This window comes from Canis lupus, chromosome 19 (assembly GCF_011100685.1).
Source record: "Canis lupus familiaris isolate Mischka breed German Shepherd chromosome 19, alternate assembly UU_Cfam_GSD_1.0, whole genome shotgun sequence".
Lineage (NCBI taxonomy): Eukaryota > Metazoa > Chordata > Mammalia > Carnivora > Canidae > Canis > Canis lupus.
This window is the reverse complement of record NC_049240.1, coordinates 30,364,835-30,389,272: the sequence shown is the minus strand read 5'-3', so window position 1 is coordinate 30,389,272 and position 24,438 is coordinate 30,364,835.

The following is a 24,438-nucleotide window of genomic DNA, read 5'->3' as shown; positions in this document are numbered from 1 at the left end:
GTGATGAGTCATGCTATACACATTCATGTACAAGTTTTTTTCTTTAATAAAGATTTTATTTATTCATTTGAAAGAGAAAGAGATTGCAAGCAGGAAGGAGAGCAGAGGAGAGAGATAAGCAGACTCCAAACTGAGTGCAGAGACTGACATGGGGTTTGATCCCACATCCCTGAGATCATGACCTGAGCTGAAATCAAGAGTCATATAGTTTAATTGACTGAGCCACCCAGGTGCTCCATGATTTTTTTCTTTTAAGATTTCATTTTTTTATTTATGAGACACACAGAGAGAAAGGCAGAGACGCAGGCAGAGGGAGAAGCAGGCTCCATGCAGGGAGCCTGATGTGGGACTCGATCCCAGGACTCTGGGATCATGCCCTGAGCCAAAGGCAGACACTCAACCACTAAGTCGTCCCATTTTCTTTCTTTTTTTTGTGCAGATACATTTTCATTTCTCTTGAGCATATACCCAGAAGTAAAATGGCAGGGTTGTATAGTAATCCTATGTTTAATTGTTTGAGGAACTACCAGAATGTTTTTCAAAGTCAAGGCACATCAATACATTCCCATCAATAATGTAATAGAACTCCAATTCCCCCACATCCTTGTCAACACTTGTTATTTCCTGACCATTTAATCCTAGCCACCCTAGTGGTTGCCAGAGAGTATTTCATTGTGGCTTGGATTTGCATTTCCCTGATGACTAATGACATTGAGCATTTTTTCATGTCTTATTAGCCATTTCTATATCTTCCTTGAACAAATGTCTATTTATATCCTTTGTCCATTTCTTAAATTGAGTTTTGTCTTCTTTATTATTGAGTTGTAAGAGTTCTTTATTCTAGATGCAAGTCCCTTATCAGATATATGCTTTATAACTATTTTCTCTGATTTTGTAAGTTGTGCTTTCACTTTTTCTGAAGTCCAATTTATTTACATTTTTCTTCATTGCTCATAGTTTTGGTGTCATATGCAGAATCCTTTGCCAAATTCAAGTTTATTAAAAATTTACTCTTATGCTTTCTTCTTTTTTAAAAAATTGTATTTATTTGAGAGAGAGAAAGAGAACAAGCAGAGAGGAGGAGCAGGAGGGAGAGGGAGAGCAGGTACCCCAACACCCCAAGATCATGACCCAAGCCAAAGGCAGACACTTAACCAAATGAGCCACCCAGTGCCCCTCTTATGCTCTCTTCAAAATGTGTTTATAGTTTTAGGTCTTTTCATTTAGGTCTTTCATCCATTTTGAGTTAATTTTCATATATGGTGTGAGGTTGGGATCCAACTTCATTCTTTTGCATGTGGATATCATTTATCCCAGTACCATTTGTTAAAAATACTATTCTTTCCTCATTGAGTGGTCTTGGCACTAATGATGAAAATCAGTTGGCCGTATATGTGTGGCTTTACTCTGGACCTCGAATCTATTCTACTAAGGTGTATGTTCATCCTTGTGCTGGTACCACCATGTCTGGATTACTATTGCTTTGTTTTTAGGTTTTGAAATAAAGAAGTGTTTCCTCTCACCCTGTTATTCTTCTTCAAGATTGGGCTTTACTGAGTGACTTTACTTTCCATATGAACTTTAGAATCAGCTTATTAAATTCTACAAAGAAGTCAGCTGAGATTCTAGCAGGGACCATGCTGAATCTGTAAACCAGTTTGGCGTGTGTTGCCATCTAACAATGTTTAGTCTTTCAGTCTGTGAATTGAGCATGTTTTCCAATGATTTAGATATTCTTTCAATTCTTTCAATTAGGTTTTTGTAGTTTTCAGTATGAGTTTTGTACTTGTTTTGTTAAATTTATTCCTAAGTATTTTATTCTTTTTGGTTCTAATGAAAATGGGGCACCTGGTGGCTCAGTTGGTTAAGCTTCTGCCTTTGGCTCAGGTCATGATTCCAGGGTCCTGAGATTGAACAGGGAGGCTGTTTCTCCCTCTCCCTCTGGCTCTCTCCCACTCATGCTCTTTCTCTCTCAAATAAATCAATAAAATCTTTTTTTAAAAGGAATTGTTTTCTTAACTTTATTTTCAGAATTTTTTTTTGCAAATGTTTAGAAATACAATTTATTTTTGTACACTGATCTGTTTTCTGCAATTTTGTGGAACTCATTTAATAGTTCTAATAGTTTTTTCAGGGATTCTTTAGATTCTTCTGTATACAAGATCACATCATCTGCAAATATAATTTTGCTTCTTCCTTTCCAATCTGGATGCCTCTTATTTCTTTTTTGTACTAAATTGCTCTGGCTAAAACCTCCAGAACTAAGTTAAATAGAAGTAGTGACAGATGATATCTTTGTCTTTTTTCTGATCTTAGAGGGAAAGCATCCACTTTTTCACCATTAAGTATGATGTTAACTGTAGGGGTTTTTGTAGATGCCCTTTATGAGGTTGAGGAAATTTCCTTCTATTTAGAGTCTATTGAATGTTTTGGTTTTTTGGGGTTTTTTTTTCTACTGAATGTTTTTATCATAATATTTATAATTGTTATATCTTCCTGACGATTTGACTCTTTTATCATTTAAAATGTCCCTATCCAACTCTAGTAACATTTTTTTTGTTGTATTAAAACTTATTTTGTCTGATAACAATGTAGTCACTTCAGATTTCTTGTGAATCCTATTTGCATGATACATGTTTTTCTTTTTTTTTTTTTGATATATGTTTTTCTTAAATTAATCTCTACCTTTGAATATAACATGTGTCTCCTATAGGCAGTATATAGGCAGATCATTCTTTTTAATCTGTTCTAACAATCTCTGTTTTGAATTATTTAATCATTCACATTTACTATATTATTGAGATAGCTGGATTTATGTCTACCATTGTCACTTCTTGTTTTCTACATCTCATACCATGTCTCATCTTCTCTTCCTCCTTTACTACTTTCTTTTACATTGCGTATTTTCTAACGCAGCATTTTATTTTCTCTAATGTTTTATTTTCACTATTTTTGATGGTCTTTAGAAAGCGATTGTTCTGGGAGCACCTGGATAGCACAGTCGCCTGGGTGTCCGACTCTTGATTTCAGCTGAGGTCATGACCCTGAGATCAAGTCTACATCCAACTCCACACTCAGCACAGAACCTGCTTGAGACTCTCTCTCCGTCTCCCTCTGCCCCCCCTCATCCTTCCAAAATAAATCAATCAATCTTTAAAAAAGTGTTTGTTCTACAGTTTGCCATGTATATCTTAACTATCTTAATCAGTTACCAATTTATACTGGATTATTCCAGTGATACGTAGAAATGTTACTTCATTATAGCTCTATTTTCTTTCTGCCTTTTTGTGGTATTAGTGTTATACATATTATATGTATTATATTAGTAAGCCAATGATACATTATTATTAGCTAGTCATTTCCTTAGCCCAGTGTAGCTTTTCAGATGTTTTCAGATGCTCTAACCCACTTCCTTTTTGTTATTTTGGTAAAAACATTACATTTCTATATGTTATAGACCCAATAATACATTCTATGCATGTTTTTTTAAATTTTTTTTTTAATTTATGATAGTCACAGAGAGAGAGAGAGAGAGAGAGGCAGAGACAGGCAGAGGGAGAAGCAGGCTCCATGCACCGGGAGCCCGACGTGGGATTTGATCCCGGGTCTCCAGGATCGCGCCCTGGGTCAAAGGCAGGCGCCAAACCGCTGCGCCACCCAGGGATCCCTATGCATATTATTTTATATAGTTGCTTTTAAGATTCATTAGAAAAAGAAAAAAGGTATGCATTTGCACTGTCTTTTTTAATTACATAATTATATTTACCAGTGTTCTTTTTGTCACATGTGGATTCAAATTATCATCTGGGGTCACTTGCCTTCAAAATCAAGAACTTCCTTTAGTATTTCTTGCAAAGATGGTCGGTCTGAGGGTAAGTTCCCTCAATTTTTATTTATCTTGGAAAATCTTTATCTTGATTTCAATTTTGAAAAATATATTTTGTGGAAATAGGATTCTTAGTTGACAGTTTTCTCTTTGACCATTTTTAATATGTTATTCCCTAGCTTTTTGGCCTCCATTGTTTCTGCTGAGAAGACAGCAATTAGTCTTACTGGGGGGTTGTCTTGTAAATAATGAGTCCTTTTTTCTCTTGCTACTTTCAAATTTTTTCTTTGTGTTGGCTTTCAACAATTTACTATAATCTGCCTGTTTATGTATCTCTTTGCCTTTATATTGTGTAATGTTCATCAGGCTCCCTGGATGTTTGGGTTATTGTTCCTCAATACATTTGGGAATATTTCAGGCACTATTTCTTCAAATGTTTTTTTTCTGCTCACCTCTACCTGACTTCTACTTCTGGTATTTCCATGACACATATGTTGCTGTTCCAGGTTTTTGTGAGGCCATCTTCACCTTTCTTTATTCTTTTTCCTCTGTTCTTCCACTTACATAGTATCTATTGATAGAGTTTCAAGTTTGCATATTCTTTCTTTTGCTAGTTCAGATCTACTGTTGAGTCCTGTAATGAATTTTTAATTTGCTATTGTACTTTCAGTTCCATAATTTCCATTTTGTTCCTTTTTATAATTTTATATCTTTATTGATACTCTCTATTTGATGCAACATTGTCATCATACCTTCCTTTACTTTCTTCATCATGTTTTCCTTTAGTTCTATGAATGTGTTTAAAATGACTACCTTAAAGTCTTTTTCAGACTGGGTGGCTCAGTCAGTTAAGCATCTGCCTTTGGCTTAAGTTGTGATCCCAGGATCCTGAAATTGAGTCCTGCATCAGATTCCCTGCTCAGTGGGGAGTCTGCTTCTCCCTCTCCCTCTGTGTGCATGCTTGCTTTCTCTCTCTATCTCTCTCTCTCAAATAAATAAATAAATAAATAAATAAATAAATAAATAAATCTTTAAAAATACATTAAATTCTTTTTCAAATAAATCTGACTGATCTCTCTCTCAAGCAGTTTCTGTTCCCTGCTCATTTTCCAATATTTGGGCCATACTTTCTTATTTCTTTTCATGCCTTGTAATTTTCTGTTGGAAACTGGACATTTTATTTATCTTTTTAAAGATATATTCATTTATTTGAGAGAGAGTATACACAGGGGGAGGGGCAGAGGGAAAGGGAGAGAGAGAATCTTGAGAGAGTCTGTGCTGAGTGCAGAGCCCAGTGCGGGGCTCGATATCACAACCTTAAGATCATGACCTGAGCTGAAATCAGAAGTCAGACACAACTGACCGAGCCACCTAGGAGCCCCAGTAACTGGACATTTTAGATAGCATATGATGGCAATTCTGGGTACTGTTCTGCCCCTCCCTCCTCTTAGGGCTTGTTATTGTTATTTACTTGTTTATTTGTTTAGTGACTGGCTAGATTATTTTAGTGAAGTTATTTCCCTCCATGGTGTGCAGCCGTTAGTGCTGTCCCTTGGTTATGCCCACAGTCACCTGGGGATGACAGTGGTTTGGGTATGGCTTTCTTCCTCTCTTTCCCTGACCATACCCAGCTTTTAAGCTCCATTCATTGCTCTTCTGTTTTCAACTATACCCTGGGAGCATAAATTGGCCTGTGTTTGTCCAATCAAACTCTAGTGCCTTTGAAGAAACAGGATCTGAGGCCAGTGTTTGATTTTTGCTCTGATCCCAGAAGGGCTCCTTATATTCCTTGCTTCCATCCCACAAATATCCAGCCTACGGGTTAGCCTGTATCTTGAATCTCCTCCCAACTGCCCTTCACCACAGTTTCCACTATTCTTAAAAGTACTATTAGGCATAAACTTTTTCATTCTCTGTTGCAAATGAAGTCAGTTTTTCTGGAAAGGGATAAGGCACTATTTGTTTTATGGCTTGTTTCTACCACCAGGCAAAATCTGAGCCAAGGCTCCAGAGCTGTGGGTAAGGATAATGGCAATCTTCTCTCTGAGTGACACTCCTACTAGCAGCTGAGCACTCTGTGGGTGATGGTGGGGAAACAACCTGGGGTTCCCTCAGCATGCCTCTCATGGTATGGAACCTCCACCTCACAAACTGGGGCATAGGTGATCAGAGACCCAGTATTGTTGGCACACCATGCCCAAGGTAGAACCTCCATTCCATGAGTAAGGTGGAAAGGTAGCCCCAGTCTCTCAATCAGACTCACTGAGGACAGCCTCAGCAACAAGAATTGGGAGCAGGATGAGAAATGCTGAAGTCCTTCTCCTCCCACTAAGAAAACCCTCTGGCTGGATGCTGTGAAGAGGGAGCCCTGTGTTCTTGTTTGCAGCAGACTCAAGTGGAGTCTCCACCACACTGAGCCAGGATGAGGGAGGGAAGGAGCAGTCTGGGTTTAAATGCCACAGATTCTTATTCTCTTAGGATAGAGTTTTCACCAACATTCATAAACATTATGGACTTTTCAGAGATGTTTTATTATTCGTTGTTTACCTAAGGACCATTTTCTGAGGCTTTCAATGTTTTGTTGTATTTAGGGTTTCTTTTATTTTTTTATTTTTATATTTTTTAGGGTTTCTTTTAATAGTTGTCACCAGTTTCACTGGGGAGTCGGTCAGCAAAGCTCTTCATGCTGTCATGCTTGAAGTTCATCCATATTTCATGTTTTTAAATTTAACAATTTTATGACGTATACATAGGTATACATTAAGGTAGAAGTATTGAATGTAGCTATTATCTAAAAGAGATGCAATAAGCATTCAGATTTATGAATTTTCTTATTATTTCTCCCTTTGTATGAGACAGTGGAGGTTTTAGTTGCAGTATATGAACTCTTTTATTTGGCTTTATAAATTATGTGTACCTTCCCGATTGTCTTAGAAGTTGAGATCAGTTTCTATTTCATTCACAGGCTCATCTTTATTCTAATTGCTTTTAGACAAGTGAAAAACCACAAAACTATAATATAACTGTATCTCTATAAGCCTCATTGGTGGCTCATACATTATAGAATTGTCATCTGCCCATTTGTTCTGGTAGCATTCAATTTATAGCTACATTTGGAGGAAGGGAGTGGCTACTAGGAATATTGCATTACTTATTCTATTTTATTTTATTTTATTTTATTTTATTTTATTTTATTTTATTTGTATAGTTTTGCCCTTCCCTGTAGTCATAAGGTATGGTATCTCTATCACCCCTTTGGTTGCATTATTATATTTATTTGATGCATTGATCTTGTCTCAGGTGGTTCATTTCTTTTCCACAGGGCACAGACGTTCTTTTTGCCTTCCACACCTCATCCATGAATTCGTCTATTTAGTTGCTTTAAAATACTTTGTCCAGCTGTGCAATATACAGTAAAGAACTTGTATATTTATTCTTTCTATTTTTCCTTCCTTCCTGACATGCCAAGGTTCTGTATTTTATCATTTCCTCTCCACTTTAGGATTTTCTTTGGCCATTCTTTTAGTGTAGATCTGCAGATGACAAACTATCAGTTTTCCTTCATCCAAGAATCTCAATTTTTCCTTTCACTTCTGAAGGATATATTCAGAATCCTTTTTTTTTTTTTTTAAGATTTTAATCTATCCATCTGAGAAAGAAAGCTCTCAAGAATGAAGGGGGGGCAGTGCAGAGAGAGAGGGAGAAGCAGATACCCTGCTGAGCAGGAAGCCCAATGCAGGGCTCAATCCTAGGACCCTGGGATCATGACCTGAGCCGAAGGCAGAAGCCCAACTGACAGAGCCACCCACCTTCCTGCACTGGAAGTAGAATTCTAAGTCAACAGTTCTTTTCTTTTCAGTACTTGAAGAATGTTATATCACTTCCTTCAGACCTCCATATTTTTTCTTTTTATTATTGAAGTAAAGTTGACATACTCCATGGTTTTTAATGAGAAATTCACTGTTATCTGAATTTTTTAAATTTATAAATGTAATTTGTTTCCTTCTCACTGCTTTTAAGATATTTTCTTTGCCTGTATTTTTCTGGAGTTTGACCACATGTCTTAACATTGGCTTCTTCGGTTTTATATTCTTTGTTTCACTCAGCTGTTTGAATCTGAAGATTTATGTATTTTGTTAAATTTGGTAGAAAATCAGCTGCTATTTAGTCTATTCTTTTGTCAGCTCCACACTGTGTTTTCTCTTCTCAGGGATCACAATCATATAGAAAGTTTTTTATTATAGTTTTACAGGTCTCAGAGGCTCTGTTCTTTCTTTTTCTTTTTTCAGTCTAATTTCTCTCACTCAGATTGAATGATTTCTGTTGCTCCACTTTCAAGTTCGCTGGTTCTTTCCTTTGTTCTCTCCATTTTGTTGTTAAACTAATCCTGTGAGTTTTTTAGTTCAATTATTTTATTTTTTACTTCTAAAATTACTATTTGATTCTTCATCTCTTCTATTTCCTTGCTGAGATTTTCTCTTTGTTGGGGCCTTTTTTTTTTTTTTTAAGATTTACTTATTTGAAAAAAAAAAAAAAAAGATTTACTTATTTGTTTGAGAGAGAGGGAGGCACAGAGGGAGAGGGAGACAAGCAGACTCCCTGCTAAGCAGGAAGCCTGACATGGGGCTTGACCCCAGGACCTGAGATCATGACCTGAACCAAAACCAAGAGTCAGACACTTAGCCAACTAAGCCAACAGGTGCCTCAAGACTTTATTTTTGTATTTCTTTTAAGTGTGTTTATAATTCCTTACTGAAGCATTTTTCTAATGGCTATTTTTAAAACCCTCTTCAGATAATCCAACATCTCTGTCACCCCAAAGTTGATATCTGTTGATCCTCTTTTTTTCATTTGAGGTGAGATTTTTCTAGGTTTTGGAATAATAATATTTTACTGTACTCTTCCCATTTGGGTCATTATGGAATGAGACTCTGGTTCTTATTTATTTATTTATTTATTTATTTATTTATTTATTTATTTTCTGGTTCTTATTTAAATTTTCTGTTTTAGCTGACTTCCTCTGATACTGCTCCAGTGGAGAAGGGTGCAGGGGAAGTGTACCACCCCATTACTCCCAAGTGGGGGCAGAAGTCCAACTTCTCTACTCTGTCTCCATTGGCACCCTAGAAAGGAAGAGAACCATGATACTGCTAACTGGGTAGGAAGCCCCTTCTGACACCACCCTGATTGGGAAGGGAGGGTCAAGTCATTAGTGCTCACCACGTGGTTTGTATGGCCTTTGCTGGAGGAAATGGGGAGGGGGGCACAGTTTTTTCTCTGGTGTTTAGCTGGAGTTTGATGGATGCTTGAAGTTTTCTTGTTGCTAGACTGCCCCTTCCCTGGTCCCCAAGCTAAATAGGACAGGCTTTTGATTTTTTGTTTTTGTTTTTTAAAGATTTTGTTTATTTATTCATGAGAGACACACAAAGAGGCAGAGACATAGACAGAGGGAGAAGCAGGCTCCCTGTGGGGAGCCTGATGTGGGACTCGATCCCAGGACCCCAGGATTATGACCCAAGATGAAAGCAGACACCCAAGCACTGAGCCACCCAGGTGGCTCACTTTTCTTTATTTTTTTTTAAGATTTATTTACTTATTTGAGAGAGAGAGGGAAAATATATGGTGGGGAGGGGCAGAGAAAGAGGGGAGAGACGGAGAGAGAATCTCAAGCAGACTCCCTGCTGAGCATGTAGAGCCCAACATGGGGCTCAATCTCACAACCCTGAGATCACAACCTGAGCCAAAACCAACAATCAGACGCTTAACCAATTGAGCCACTCAGGACCCCTTAAACATTCATTTTAAAGCGTGAAAACCATTCTAGCTTGTGGGACATGCAAAAACAGATCATGGCAAAGTGAGTCCATTAGCCACAGTTTGCTGCAGTAGAGCCTCAAACATTGTCCTATATGACTCATTTCCCTCACCTGTGCAAATATAACTATCTTCCTGGCACATATTTCAGGTGAGAATTACTTTTCCTGTAAACCTATAATCCAATGGAAATAATATAAATATCTAATATCTAACTTATTTTTAAATTAAAAGCAATTCTTTTAAAAAGTGACATAAATATTAAGGAATTGATGTCAATAAGAAAAAGATAAAATTAAAGAGCAAGTCTTAAAGAAATATAGCATTGATATAGCAATAGTGTTCAGTTGACCTAAACTTTTATTAACTTTTCTATTTATGAATTTTTTATGTATCTTTGATGTTAAAAAAAACAAACTGTATATCTCTTCACTCATTCTTGCTTTGAGCTTGTCCACTGTTGATTATATTGACATCTGTCTATTTTGGCTGTAGCTTTATAGCTCTTTTAGCATCTTACATGAGATGTCACTTGAAAATTCCCATTTAGGGGCGCCTGAGTGGCTCAGTTGGTTAAACATCTACCCTTTGGCTCAGGTCATGGTATCACGGTCCTATGATCCAGCCCCGCGTTGGATTCTCTGCTCAGTACAGAGCCTGCTTCTCCCTTTATCCCTGCTCTTCCCCTTGCTTTTGTGCAATGTCTGTCTCTCATAAATAAATAAATAAATAAATAAATAAATAAATAAATAAATAAATATATTTTTTTTTTTAAGAAAATCTCTTGGGATACCTGGGTGGCTCAGTGGTTAAGCTTCTGCCTTCCTCCCAGGGCATGATCCTGGAGTCCCAGGATCGAGTTCTACATTGGGCTCCTTGTATGGAGACTGCTTCTCCCTCTGCCTGTGTCTCTGCACCTCTCTCTCTCTCTCTCTGTCTTTTATGAATAAATAAACAAAGTCTTTAAAAAAAAAGCTTAAAAAAATAAAATCTCAAGATGCCTGGGTGGCTCAGTAGTGGAGCATCTGCCTTCGGCTCAGATCATGATCCCACAGTATGGGATCAGTCCTGTATCAGGCTCCCCAGAGGAGAGGAGCTTCTCCCTCTGCCTCTCTCTGTCTCTCATGAATAAAAATATATAAAATCTTGAAAAAGAGAGAGAGAGAGAGAAAAGAAAAAGAAAATCCCCATTTAGCTCAAAGATTTTTTTTTTAATCTCTTCTAAAGTCTTCCAAAAAAGAAGCTTGTCAGGACACCTGGGTGGCTCAGCGGTTGAGCATATGCCTTTGGCTCAGGGCATGATCCCAGATTCCTAGAATCAAGTCCGACATCGGGCTCCCTGCATGGAGCCTGCTTCTCCTCCCTCTGCCTGTATCTCTGTCTCTTTTCTGTGTCTCTCATGAATTAATAAATAAAATCTTAAAAAAAAAAAAAGCAACAACAAAAAGAAGCTTGTCTTTCTGGGCTTTTTTCCCTCTGACTCATAATTAGAATAGAAAAAAGAAATTCTGTAGTTTGGGGATAGTCCACTGTGTACAATTCTTCATGACTCACTTTCCAATCACCAGAATGGAAATAATATAAATATGTAACTGATATTTATATAAATGATTCCTCAGCTGAGCAAATTACTGGATAAAGAATATTCCCACTTTTTCCTGTTTGATCTGATGCCTGTTCACCCTAATCTTGATTTTGCTGAAACTCTGAGCTACATAGAAAGATATCTCTGGTGAGTTATCCCCACGCAGCGTGTTTTACCCCTCAAAATCTCTGCCCAAAACTGTAGGTCAACCTTTTTTTGCTTTTCCGTCCTGAGCTATAAATAGGCCTTTCCAGTTTTCCTAAATAAGTAAATTCTGGAAAATGGAGCCAAATCATGGAGGCCCTCAAATGTACAGTGAGGAAAGTGTACTTTACCTAAGGGCAGTGGGTTGTTTGGGGTTGTTTTTAGTGTTGAGTTGTCTAGTTCTTTATGTATCTTGGTTATTCAAGATAACCATTTATCTTTATCAGGTAAATCATTTGCAAATATCTTCTCCCATTCATTCAAATGGTCACCCTTTCATTTTGCTAATAGTTTCTTTTGCTGTGCAAAGCTTTTTATTTTGGTGTTTTCCCAATAGTTTATTTTTGCTTGATTTATGACAAATATGCTAAGGGAATTTAGTGCAGAAAGAATAGTTTCTTTTTAAAAATTACTTATTTATTTACTCATGAAAGACACAGAGAGAGAGGCAGAGACACAGGCAGAGGGAGAAGCAGGCTCCCTAAGGGGAGCCCGATGCTGGACTTGATCCCAGAGAGACATATCTAGAAAAATGTCACAATGGCTGATGTCAGAGGGATTCCTGCATATGGTTTCATCTAGGATTTTTATGGTTTCAGGTCTCACATTTAGGTCTTTAATCTATCGTGAGTTTATTTTTGTGTGGTGTGATGAAGTGGTCCGGTTTATTCTTTTGCATGTAGACAATAGACTGACTGTCTTTTCCCCATCGTATATTCTTGCCTCCTTTGTCTTGATTAATTACGTTTTAGTTTTTTTAAAATTTAGCCATTCTAATAGGTGAGCAGTAGTAACTCATTGTGGTTTTCATTTGTGTTCCCCGAATGGCTAGTGATGTTGAGCATTTTTTCACTTGATTATTTGCCGTTCATATTTATTTTTTGGTGAAGTGTCCATTCAAATCTTATGCCTATCTTTTTTAGAGGGGTTGTTTGCTTTCTTATTATAGAGTTTCTCAATATAGTTATATATATTTCAATAAATAGATAGTTCTTCATATATTCTAGGTAGAAGTTCTTTACTAAATATATGTTTTGACAAAGATGTTTCTCCCAGTCTATGGCTTGTCTTTTTCTTCTCTGAAAGTATCTTACAAAGAGCAGAACTCTTCATTTATTTTTTTAAAGATTTTATTTATTTATTCATGAGAGACACACAGAGAGAGGCAGAGACATAGGCAGAGGAAAAAATAGGCTCCCTGTGGGGAACTGACATGGAACTCAATCCCAGGACCCCAGGATCATGACCTGAGCTAAAGGCAGACGCTCAACCACTGAGCCACCCTGGTGTCCCAAAGACCAGAACTTTTTAATTCTAGTGAAGTCCAAAATATTACTTTGGGTTTTTTTTTCATGGATCATACTTCCAGAGTCATATCAAAGAAATCTTTGTTTTACCCAATGTCACCAAGACTTTCATTTATTATTTCTTCCAGAAGTTTTATAGTTTTAGCAATTTTGGTGTTTAGGTTCGTGGTCCATCTTAAGTTCATTTCAAACATGGGTTAGGAATATGACTCATCCTGAGGGAAATTTTATGTGTAGTGTGAGGTAGGAATCAGAATCTATTTTTTCACTAATGGATATGTTATTGTTGTGGCAACGTTTGAGGAAGAAACTATCCTTTTGGGACATCTGGATGGCTCAGTGGTTGAGCCTCTGCATTTGGCTCAGGTTGTGATCCCGGGGTCCTGGGATCAAGTCCTGCATCGGGCTCCCCTTAGGGTACCTGCTTCTCCCTCTGCCTGTGTCTCTGCCTCTCTCTCTGTGTCTTTCATGAGTAAATAAATAAGTAATTTTTAAAAAGAAACTATTCTTTCTGCACTAAATTCCCTTGGCATTTTGTCATAAATGAATCCTCCATATATTCATGGGTATATTTATGTACTCTTCCTTCTCTTGCATTCATCTGTTTGTTGATCCTGACAACAGGGCCACATTGTCTCGACCAGGAGACTGCAAAAGATGGCCCATGGGCCAAGATCACAAATTGTCAATGTTTTAAAGTCATTCTGCACCCATTGGTGCCCTCCCACCTGTGCTTCTGAGAAAGTAAATTGCAAAAAGTCACAGCACACTTGCTCTAAGCCCAAGGATTTTGGTTTCTGTCCTCTGTGAACTTGGGGCTTTGACTTGGGCTGTATTCACCACGTGAGACAAAGCCATACCTCAGAGGGAGGCCCCATTTACGAACAAAGCCCTCCTGCCAACTGTCTACCCAGCATGCTATTCCTGCACGCATGCCTAAAACCACACTCATCCTTCCCAGTGACTTCCACCAGGAAGCCGTCTTAGACCTAAAGCTGGATGAGGTGCTCCTTCCCTGTGCCCCACTTGATCCTAGCACTTATTGCGCTCTATTATAATAAGCTGTGGATATGTCTTGCTCTCCAACCAGATAGGGAACTCTGTGACAACACGAGCAGGTCTTCAAACACTTTGTGGCCCCTACACCTACCACGTACCCGGCCCAGAACAAAACAGCGGGAAAGAATTACTGGGTAGCTTGGATGCAATGAATGAGGAAATAAATGACAGAGGTTGGTCTCTGGGTCTCCTGCTTCATCCTCTGCCTCCCCCCGTTTTCTGAGGCTCCTGGTAACTTAGCTATCTAATCGAACGCTGCCCCTGGGACCTGATCTAGACCTTTGTAAGGTAAACGGGAAAACCAAACAGCCTCTGGTTTCAGGAAAGCAGCAGAGTCCATGGGGGATTCTCTCCCTGTTAAAGTTCTGGGAAACATCCCAGCCATCAACTCTCCGCCATGAAATAACCTTACGTTTCTCCTCCCTTACAAGTCTGAAGGTTTAATAATGAGAGGGGGAAGGGGACATATGACTTGTTCCCATCTGGAACAGTAAGAGAGGAGTAGCTCCTGAGGCCACAAGCCTGTCTTCCCAGACATGTGTGTCATGGCCAGCATCCCATTCTACCCCTCATCCTTACGCATAGGTAAGAATTAGGGCGAAACTGCACCACACAGGGTTCAAGTCACTTGCATAAGATCACACGGAAGCTCAGGATGTCACCAAAACCCTGTAATCTAAGACTCCTGGCCTGTGGGCCTTGGCTGTGGCAGCGAGGTGGTGTAGGCAGACACACCCGGAGCCCTGGCAGGGAGGCCCTCCTTGTGCAAGAGCAGCTCAGAGTAATTGCCAGTGGCCTGTGAACCCGTAGTCATTCCAAAGATTGTCTCCATTCCGAATAAATAACATCACACACATTTACTTGGTGCCAATTTTTCCAACCAAAGTAGTCGAATGCTATTTTGGTGAAAAGGGATAAATTCATGTATTTAAAAACTACATATAATGCCTTTTTATTTTTTTGCAGATCCTATGACACCATGTGTACCAAAGACCCAGCTGCGATCATGGTCTTTGACATTTTGTGGATGTCCTTAATGGGGGCCTCCCCTACTTAACAAAATTGGAATGTTCCAGGCTCCAGAGCTGAGAGGGACTGTGTCCTGGGGTTCGAGGTTCAGTTTCCTTTAATCATATCTGCTATAGTGATGAGCACGGGGTATTATATGTGAGTGATGAGTCACTAAATTCTACTCCTGAAACTAATATCACTCCATATGTTAACTAACTGGAATCTAAATAAAAACTTGAAATAAAAAAATAAATAAATCATGTCTGCCAGAGGCACGCTGGAATCAAGACAACGTTTAGCCATTCCTAGCTGTGCCCTCAGTAGTGGAGACAGTAGTGGGCTCCAAGAGTGCAGGGTGAGTAAGAAGGAGGGGGGAGTTGCCATCCTCCCGCCCCAGGGTCTGGTCGATTCTGCCCAGGCACTGCCTAGCACCCCACTCCCCCAGGGGTGTTCAACGGCTCCCCCAGCCCTGCCCATTCATGCATCAGGAAAACCACAGGCTCAAGCCCATTCCATTGTGTGCTGGTTCAAGCATGTTGGCCGCGGGCCTGTTCTCCCCTGCTCGGCTCCACCGGGCTGTCATCGAACACCTGGGGAGCTGTCATCCTTGGTACCCAGACACTTCCTGCACATATTCCTGACCCTTGTTCTGGAGGTGAAGGGACAAGGATGGATTGAGCCCAGATGCTGAAAAGCCATTATAGACTGTCCCAAGAACAACACGGAGCCCTGCTGCCACCACTGCCCAGATGTGGGCCTTGTGGGGCGCCGGGACACCCAGCAAGGCAGCAGGGCCGGGCGGGGGGCAAGGGGTGCTGACGTGAATGAATCCCTTAACCTCTCTGAACCCCAATTTCCTTATCTGGAAGTACAGATGATCACATTGAGCTAGGTTCATGAGCCTCAGTAAAAATGAAAGAAAAACATTTGAAGCGCCTGGGCCCACGTCTGCTCTACGGCTGCCTCTTATCCGACACCCGTTCCCTGTGTCTTCCTTTGCAGAACACAGCCTGGATGTGACTGTCCTGCTCGCTGGCCCACTCAGCTGTGCTCCTAATGGGGAGAGGGAGCCCCTGGAGGAAGGGAGGGACACAGAGGCGACCGTAGAGCGAGACATGAGGACCGCAGGTGTGTGCATGCACGTGTGGGTGCTCGTGCGTGTACAGGGGGGCCGGCCCAGCAGGACCCAGACTGGAGGGCCCCAGAGAGCTTCCGATTAATCAAATGCCCCAGGGTCCACATTCTTTTGACATAAGCGATCTTTTTATTTTTTAAGATTTTTATTTATTTATTTGAGAAAGAGAGAGAGTGAGTGAGCACAGAGGGAGAGGGAGAAGCAGACTCCCTGTGGAGCAAAGAGCCCGACACGAGGCTCGATTCCAGGACCCAGAGATCATGACCTGAGCCGAAGGCAGATGCTTAACCTACTGAGCCACCCATGTGTCCCATAAGCAGTCTTTTTAAATGTGAATGTCTTTGGGAGGCCTAACAAATTGAGTCCCTCTTGCTTTAGTGTAAAAGCTTTTGCTGTTTTTAATAGTTCCATCATCCTAAGACTGATGGAGTGGAGGGAGACAAGGAGACATGGGAATGGGGTCAGGGAGGGAAAGGCCCAGGTGAGGGGTGTGGGGTGCTGGAGGAAGACAAGCAAGGCTGACCCCACAAGGCGGCACTCAGGTGTGGGGGTGGGAATCCAGGGTATTTTTTTGTCAGGAAGGGTTTCACAGAGGAGATGCCACCCCAGAGTCTGGAAAGACGAGTGCCAGCAGGTGGCTTGAAGCCGTGTGTAAACTGTGGGCTGCCCTCTGAACTTAGAGCACAGCACGTCTATGGCATGAGCAGCCACAGGATGGCCACAGAGCATACACCTGCTCCCTGGGAGTCAGAGCTTCCCTCGGGGGATAGAGAAATGCCTGGACAGACACTGGTTGGACTGACCCCAGTGAATACCCCTAGAAGGTGGCTGGTCGGGCTCCCTTCACACCAGCTGCCATGGGCTCTTGGGACACGGCACCCATTCGCACCTCGGGGTTCTCCTCACAAGGACAAGGCTCTTGTTTCCTCTGCCCACCTGATCCTTCCAGCTCATTTTTGGATCTTTTTGGGTTTCAGCTCAAATGTCACGTCTTCAAAGAGACCATCCTGGTTCCTCCTCATCTAAAACAAACTCCTTCTCCCGTCAAAGTGCCCTCCTCCCGTCCTTCAAGGCTCTGATATCATTTGTAGGTATGGATTCGTTTGCTTGAGGGGAGGGATCATATTTCTAGGATATTCACCAAGACCTCCAGGGAAGGTCTTGGAGAGCTTGAGGAGGCATAGAGCCCAAGGAGGGGGGCTCTGAACTGAGCCCAAGAGGGCAGTCAGTAGGCTGCACCCGGCAACCCTACAACATAAATTGTCCATGGACCTACATAAGCCTCCCAGAACCTAGACATAACTGTTGTGGGTGGAGGAAAAGGAACCCCAAGCTAACCATGATCATTAAACTATTTACTCTCTCAATTATGTGCAGCCTCAAAATAGAAATTACAGTGAATTATAGAACATTAAAGTTACCTTTTTTTGCACACCTGGGATTGAGAGTATGAAATTCATGCCTGTCTCATTGCCTTACTCAGCTACAATCTGTAACCTGTTATAAAGGCAGAGAAGTCACTCCTTTTGTAACTACTGTATCCCCAGAGCAAGCACTGGACCTGGCACCTAACACACACCAGGGGAGGGCGGACCCATAGCTATACAGATGAGTTACAGTGGGCTCCTCTTCTGCCAAACCCACCGCACCACCCACGCCAGGTCTCCCTGTCCCTTTAGGACAAGTATCCCTTCCCTCGGAACATGGACCAGGCATGTCTGAATCCCCCTCCAGACCCGTTTTCTGGGAAGCTGCCACAGGGGCTTGCCCTGCCATGATTCCGGAGGCCTCTGAGAAGCAGGTGACAGCTTGGGCTAAGCTGCTGTCTTTGTTCCCAGCATCAAGGCAAGCTGAGCAGATGCTTGGCAGTCACCACTGCCAGATTGGGCCTGCCAGAACAGGGGGCTGACGCCAAGCCAGGGAATGTGTCAGGAGATCCCGGGGGCAGGAGAGCACAAAGAGAGTGCTCCCAGGTCTGCTGGGAGCATGCCCGAGCCCCAAGTCCACATGTCAGGCCATGTTGCCCATTGAGGCAAGAGCTCCTGCCCAGGGCGAGGAGTGACAGAGGCAGGCTGGATCTGCCCCAGGGCCTCCTGGGAAATAAGCAAAGTGGTCATACAAGCAGTCAGTACATGTAGAAGGCTGGGTGCTGAGTGGAGTGTGCCTGGTTCACCAGCCCTGAGACTTGAGCATGTGTCTTCAGCTCTCTGAGCCTCCATTTGCTCATGGCCAGAACGCCACCCATCTCTTCTCTGTCCATGCAGCTCTTTACAATTCTCCACTGTTGGCTCCCTGTCCAGTTGCAAGGGTGAGTGAGTCATGTTGGCAGGGCCAGACTCATGGCATAGCAAGCATGAGTGAAGGCTCGTTTGGTTGGTTGTACTACATACATCATTAGAGCGTGTAGCCTTTACACACTATACTGCATCTCGTCCAATCAGGATTCAGTCTTAAGTCTACAGGTCATCACTTAGTCTCACTATTGGTCCTTGTGTTGATTTGTCTCCAGTGATGCTGGTTGTCTGAAACTCATCCCTTAATAGGCTTCTCAGGCAGGGCTCGTGTGAATTATATAATCCCTGAGTTCTTACAAATTCCTAACAGTTCATGGTCTTTATACTTGAAGGTCACTTTAGAAAGAGACAAAATCCTTGGCTCACATATCATTTCCTTCAATATAAATATGTTTGTCTAATGTCTTCTGGCATGCAATGCTTCCAACAAAATATCTGATGCCAACCTGACTTCTTTTCCTTAGAGAAGTGCTGTCCAACAGCACTTTCTGTGATGATGCAAACTTTCTAGAACCTGTGCTGTCCAGTGTGATAGCCACTAACTACATGTATTTGCTGAGCACTTAGAGCATGAGAGGAATTGAACTTTTTATTTTAATTTTATTTTAATTTAAATAGATATGTGAAGCTGGCCAATTACCATAATGGACGGTGCAAGATTGACTTGGTCTTATTTCCTACATATCCAAAAGACTTTTTCTTTAAAATCTGCCAATTTTAGGGGCACCTGGGTAGCTGAGTCAGGGTCTGACTCTTAATTGGGGCTTGGGTCATGATCTCAGGATCATGAGATCAAGCCCAGCGTCAGGCTCCACACTCAGTGCAGAGTATGTTTGTCCCTTTCCCCCTGTTCATACACTGTCTCTCAAATATATAAATGAATAAAATCTTTTTTAAAAATGAAATAAAATCTACTAATTTTACTTAAGTCTCATTGTTGCTCTTTTCCAATTTTCCTAGGTATGGAGTGCCAACCTTTGATATTTTGATCCAAGTCTTTTTATTTCAGGAAACTTTAAAAAATTAATTTAATTTTAATTTAATAGATTTTAAAGATTTTTTTAATTATTAGAGAGAGAGCACACAAGTGGGGAGAGGGGCAAAAGAAGAAGGAGAATCTCAAGCACTCTCTGTGCTGAGTGCTGAACCCAATGAGGCAGAGATCAACCCCAGGACCCTGAGATCATGACCTGAGCTGAAATTAAGAGTCAGATGCCCAACTGACTGAGGCACCCAGGTGTCCCTTAATTTAATAGATTTTAATATTCATTGTGCCCATTGCTTTGGTCTTCCTCAGATATCACTCTCATATATTGGATCTTCTCTGTCTTCTTATCCATCACTGTCTCTCAAATCATTTTCACTTCCTTTTTAACTTTAAAGACCATGAGGGCCACGTTCAAAGGGATTCAAGGGTCAATCTGAATTAGACCCCACCTGGGACAATTTGACATAAGGCACTGCATCCCACAAAACATCATAAGTTGGCGAACTTTTCCCACATTGGAGGGGGTCCATGTGCTGTGCAGCCCAGAAGAAAGACAACCATCACCAGAATTCATAAGGGTTTCCTGTGAGATGCTACTGAGCCATCCATCTCCAATCCAGTCTGGTGTTGAGGCTGGTCCCAGAATGGGCAAACAGGGTCTATAGGAGGAAGAGAATATTGGACGCATGTCTTTTACTTGGGCAGTCACCTTTAAGAGGAAAAGCCTTCAAGAGTAGGGACTGCTTCTTATCCAACCTTTCACCCGAAATATTTTACACAGAAAATGGTATATATAAGATGTTACATAAATGCTTATTAAATTGAGCTCAACTATTTAATGAACTCAAATTTACTGAACTCAAACTTACCCTACTAATTTAATCTCATTAGATTTTTTGTTCTTAATTACTATCTATTGAGGAGCTCTTTGAATTTACATTCCATCATCCATTTTATAGTCCTAGTGTCAACCAGCTGTGTGATACACCCCACAAGTGTGCAGATATTAATCTCACCCCAAGGGCACCTGGGTGGCTCAGTGGTTGAGCGTCTGCCTTTGGCTCAGGGCATGATCCCCAGGTCCTGGGATCAAGTCCCACGTCAGGCTCACTGCAGGGAGCCTGCTTCTTCCTCTGTCTATGTCTCTGCATCTCTCTCTGAGTCTCTCATGAATAAATAAAATCTTAAAAAAATATCATCCCAGTATGAAAATATAAAGAGTAGGAGGGGGCAAGGACAAAACATGTATATGGCCTACCTACAGAGATATCCCTCAGAATTGTCGCCAAGCCTTTAGTCATGCCTGCCTGAGTGAGACCATGATTCAGTTATATCCCACCCAATTATCTAGTAACAGATCACAGCTAACACATACAGAGCACCTACTAGTTGCTAGGCACTACACTGAGTGCTTTACATCAACGAGATGATTCTGGCCTCAAAATAATCCTCTTACCTGGAAGTAAAGTTAAGAGTTTAAGAACAGAGTCTCTGAATTCAAACTCCAGAGGTTCAAATCCCAGTTAGACCATCCACCGGCCCATGACCAGGGATAGGTACTAATCTTTCTAGGTTCCCAGTTTCTTCTTCTATGAAAAGAAATAATTGGCTTACTCACCTCATACAGTTATTGTGAGACAAAATCAGATTATACATGTAACACACCTACTACAGGCTCCTACAGGTGATATGTATCGTAGGACACAGCCGACATTGGTTTTACCCTCACTCTGAGGCAAATGGAAGGCCAGAGATGTTAAGTAACTTGCCAAGGACATACAGCTAGAAGGTGGCCATGCCCATGCTTCCAACATTTCTCTCTCCATCTTGTCCACAGGACACCATGAGTGATTTTACAAGTCTTAGTATGGTTCACATATGCCTGGTCTCTTCCATTTCCTTGCTCACCAATATTTAAAGCCTGTCCTGAGAAAGACACGCCGACAAGGAAATTAAGGAGTGTCAGAGAACTTTCCTTCCTGGTTATTCGTCCTTTTTCTTCACCTAGCCTAGGAGACCTGGATGTCAGAACAGAAGAATGACCAGAAACAAGATGGGGTCATAAATACGGAGCAAGTGAGGACAGCAAATAAATGGATAGGTGAATAAATGAAGAATTCATCTGAACACTGCAAAGTTGTCCAAAGTCCAGACCCTTGATGATGTGGGCTGTGGCCTGGCATCATGACAGCTCTCATTGCTAGGGATATCCTAGGGAATTTTGTCCTCTGCTCCTTAGGCAGTTTGCTATTCCTGTGACACATGGGGACGTTTCCAGTGTTAGAAACCATAACCAGCCGTAAAACATTTTGAAAGTCCAATCCACAACCCTCTCTGCTGTATGTAAACATGCCAGGAAGGAATATGACTGCCTCGGGACCCTGGCTATAAAAGGTAGGGCTACACCCAGCCTCCTCCCCGAACGCCCGCCCCAGCGCCTGTGAAGGCCCCTGGCTCTGTCATGCACTGAGACTTTATGGGAATGACTCAGATTCCCATCCCTTGCCGAGAACCATCATTGCTGAAAGATTTAAGTCCTCACACTTGATTGAACCCAACTGTGCCAAACTGCAAGTAGTTAATCGACCTACCTGCTACTGGAGAAATCCAAACCAGTGAGTTCCTTCGGCTTTTTTGCCCCCAGTCAGGGTGTGGAAATCTAAAGATAGGAAACAATCATCTCTGTAGTAAGTAACTCAGCTCCTAAGGCTTCCCCACTCCAGCCCGGCCTCTCCCCACACTGCTCTGGTCACACTTGACACTCCAGAGACCTGCTAGCTATGGGTGCCCCAAGGTGCCACACAGCTGGACCACCCTGGGCTCCACCAGGTGTCTCTCCCTACACTCTGCCTCATTTCTTAAAGATTTAGCTCATATTTTCTTTACTTCTGTGAGTGTTTGAAAATGTCCATTAAAAAGTTGGGTTTGGGGGCATCTGGGTGGCTCAGCTGGTTAAGCGTCTGACTCTTGATTTTGGCTTACGTCATGACCTCAGGGTCATGGGATGGAGCCCCAAGTTGGGTTTCATGCTCAGTGGGGAACCTGCTTAAGATTCTCTCTCTCTCCCTCTCCTTCTGCCTCCCCCAACTTGTGTGCTCGCTCTATCTTAAAAAAAAAAAAAGTTGGTTTTCCAAAAAAATTCAGTTCAAGCATCACCTCTTCCAGGAAGTGTTCCCTGTCTTCTCTGGCCAATTTAGATGTCATGACCCTCCCTTGAGATTCCACTGCATCCAGAGTTGTTCTCTATCAAAACAGCACAAAACAGTGGTTAAAGCTGTTCCACTGTTTATTTGCTACATGACCTTGGGCAGGTCCGTAAGCCCCAGATTCTGCTTCTATAAAATCAGGTTGATAGGGCAGCCTGGGTGGCTCAGTGGTTTAACGCCGCCTTCAGCCCAGGTCATGATCCTGGAGACCCGGGATCAAGTCCCATGTCGGGCTCCCTGCATGGAGCCTGCTTCTCCCTCTGCCTGTGTCTCTGCCTCTCTCTCAATCCTCTCTGTGTGTTCTCATGAATAAATAAATAAAATCTTAAAAAAAAAAATCTTTCTCAAAAAAAAAAATCCGGTTGATAAAATGCATACCTCCTAAGAGTTTTACAACAATTAGATAACACATTTAGAGCACTTAGTGTAATACCTGGTATAAAGAATGTGCTGAGCAAATAATAATATGCATTTAAAAATTATTATCTTAACACAGGTGATTCTGTAATGAGACTAAATACCCATCTGTCTCCCCACTGGACTGTGGGCTCAATTTTATTTCCAACTCTTAGCAGAGGCACACAAGGGAACTGGATTTTTCTAGCGTTTACATCTTCCGAAGCCCATCTGATGTCACATGCTCTTTCTGAAAAGTCCAAGCAGCATGAAGCCTATGAAACCTGCAGAACTAGAGTCTAATTAGCAAGTACTTACCAAGTAACTGCTATGTGCTGGACAATGTGAGGGATTAAAAAAAATTATAAAACACAGAGTCTTATTCCTCAAGGAACTCATGTTTTGTTTTAGGAGAGGAAGTGCTTGCCTGTGGAAACATCAATCTAAAAATAAGATTTAAATAACAAAGGTGGTAAAGAGAAATACAGAAATAATTAGTGGGTGTCCTGCCTCTGTTCACCATTGCTCCTCACAGCTGGGTTCCCAATTCCCATAAACCTCACCCCTGACCCCTTTGCCCTTTTCCCTGCATGAGGAACTCATCTGTGAGCAGCCTAAGGTCCATTTCTCCCTCCATCTGGGTAGGGGTCAAGCCTACTCCGAGACTCTGGGGAGTATGTATCTTTATGCCTGTTTTATAGGTGAGAAACGAAAGACTCATGGGAATTAAGTAACTACTCAGAGCCCCAAATTTCATTAAGTGGCAGAACTTGGATCTTATTCCCTCCCCAACACCTGCCCCAGGAGGCTTTGGGTGGGAGATACACCAAAGTGGAAGACAACCTTCCTGTCTCCTGAGGGGTATAGTCCAAAAGAGGGGAAAACTTTTTGCTTGCCTGGAACACTTGGTATCATGCAAGGGAAAATGTGTGTGTGTTGAGTGCAAACAGAGCTCTGCCTGGTGGGGATCCCAGAGTCAACAGAAAGATGGGAGAACTAGGCTCAAGAAATGGCAGGAGCCAAGGGAGGCCGGGAGCAAAAAGTTTTGCTAAGCCATGGCCCTGGGTCCTCTGGGTGAGGTCTACCCCCACCATGGCAGGATCCTAGAACCACTGCTTCCACCTCTGGACACTGCTGTGGGGAATGGAGCCCAGCTCTCTATCTGCGTGATGCTACCACTTAAGATTCTGAGCCCTGGGTGGGAGCGTCCTTTGGGTCAAGCCTGGGCCCATCTGCCCAGGACTGGGGTGAGGGAATGCCTGCCCCTCCTGCTTCTGCAGGGAGTGGATTATCTCCTGCCAATACTCATGCAACAGGGGCCTTCCTGTCAGCTAAGGAGGGGGTAAATATTTGGGACAGTGTCCTCTTAGCCCAATAACAAATACCCCCTGCAGGGTTTAAGAGCTAAAAGAGCATGGTTTGGGGTCTAGAGGACTCGACTAGGAGCGCGTCCACAATGAGGGCTGGAAAAGCTCCAGAGGGCTTCATGGAAGAAGTGTGTCTTGATGTTGGCCTCTCAGCCAGAGAAGATAAGGCCCCTCTTCTGTCCGTGGAGCTCGGCCTGACCTGGCCACCGCCTTGCAGGTGCTCCTGGGAGACCAACCAGAGCCTGT